Source organism: Colobus angolensis, unplaced genomic scaffold (assembly GCF_000951035.1).
Source record: "Colobus angolensis palliatus isolate OR3802 unplaced genomic scaffold, Cang.pa_1.0 Scaffold172, whole genome shotgun sequence".
Lineage (NCBI taxonomy): Eukaryota > Metazoa > Chordata > Mammalia > Primates > Cercopithecidae > Colobus > Colobus angolensis.
In genome coordinates this window covers 4,743,154-4,744,661 of record NW_012114844.1, presented here as the reverse complement: position 1 = coordinate 4,744,661, position 1,508 = coordinate 4,743,154, and the positions used below count along the sequence as shown (strand labels likewise).

Here is a 1,508-nt window from a genome sequence, read left to right as displayed (position 1 = left end):
CCGCAGCCTCCTGAGTAGCTGGGATTACAGGCATGTGCCACCACGCCCGGCTAATTTTGTATTTTTAGTAGAGACAGGGTTTATTCATGTTGGTCAGGCTGGTCTTGAACTCCTGACCTCAGGTGATCTGCCCGCCTCAGCCTCCCAAAGTGCTGGGATTACAGGCGTGAGCCACGGCGCCCGGCCTCATGTCAGTTTTATTCTCTGCCTATCGCAAAGTAACCTTTAAATGGTGCTTTGGGAAATTTTATTTTACTTAAAGTTCTGTGTCGTTGTGATGACTTAGGTGCAGTACTACTTTATTCTAAGATCATGCAAGAGTGATGACAAACATGGAAAAGAAGATCATTGCAAGTATTAATGCTATTTGCTGGGTTGGAAACTCTTCAGGTAGAGATGTGACTGAGGCTGGACTCAGTTTTTTTTTTTTTTTTTTAATGATTGATTACCTTCTATGAGCCAGGGACTGTTCTAGACACTAGATACAACAGTGAACAAAACACAAATCCTTACGCTCCTGGGTTTACATTGCTGCCCCCAGCATATGCAGGTAGGATGGGTTTACATGTTAAAATCGGTCATTTTGGTCTGGTCTTTTTCATTCTTTCCTTTTTTTTTTTTGGTCCGTTACCCAGGCTGGAAGTGCAGAGGCTGATTTTCATAGCTCACAGAAGCCTCAAACTCCTGGGCTCAAGCAGTCCTGAGCTCAAGCCGACTCAGCTTCGCACGTAGCTGAGACCATTGGTGTGCGCCACCATACCTGGCTAATTTTGTAGAGACAGGGTCTCACTTTGTTGCCCAGGCTGGTTGGTTGGGTCTTCTGTCACAAGGACATGAGTTTTGTGTGAATGTCTTTTCCTTCTTTTTTGTTCAGGGAGAGAAGAAAGGACACGTGCCAATTTTCTTGTCACAAAGTAGGCTTTAAATGGCCTCCCTTCCAATAGCCCACTCGCTGGTAGATGAATCATGCCCTAGGATTAACATTGGCCAATAGTTTTGGCATAGAGTATTCTTTTGGATTTGGCCGTGTCTTATTTTCAATGCAGAGTCATGACTATAGATATCAGAAGATTAGAGAATAAAATTCATTCATACCTTTCTTGGCTGTTGGTTGTTAGATGCCAATAAATATTTCAGCAAAGGTTCGGACCCCAGAAAAAAATATCAAGACAGGATACAACAAATGTGTCTTTGGTCATGTATCTAGCAGGACAAAAAGTTGCTTTTAAAAAAATTTAATGTGGCTGGGTGCGGTGGCTCATGCCTGTAATTCCAGCACTTCTGGGTGTCCAAGGTGGGTGGATCTCCTGAGGTCAGGAGTTTGAGACCAGCCTGACCAACATGGAGAAACCCCATCTCTACTAAAAATACAAAAAGCTTAGCTGGGCGTGGTGGCGCATGCCTGTAATCCCACCTACTTTCGGGAGGCTGAGGCAGGAGAATCGCTTGAACCCGGGAGGTGGAGGTTGCAGTGAGCCAAGGTTGCACCATTGCACTCCAGCCTGGGC

General features: G+C 45.1%; 1 protein-coding gene across 1 annotated transcript in view; it reads left to right on the top strand.

The window, feature by feature from the left end:
- The first annotated feature begins 1,288 nt into the window (after positions 1-1,288).
- IDH3A (isocitrate dehydrogenase 3 (NAD+) alpha) overlaps positions 1,289-1,508 on the top strand; it is a 16,383-nt gene continuing 16,163 nt past the window's right edge. The window contains exon 1 of the mRNA XM_011938425.1: positions 1,289-1,294. The gene's annotated coding sequence lies outside the window, so the exon portion shown is untranslated. The remainder of the gene's footprint in view (positions 1,295-1,508) is intronic.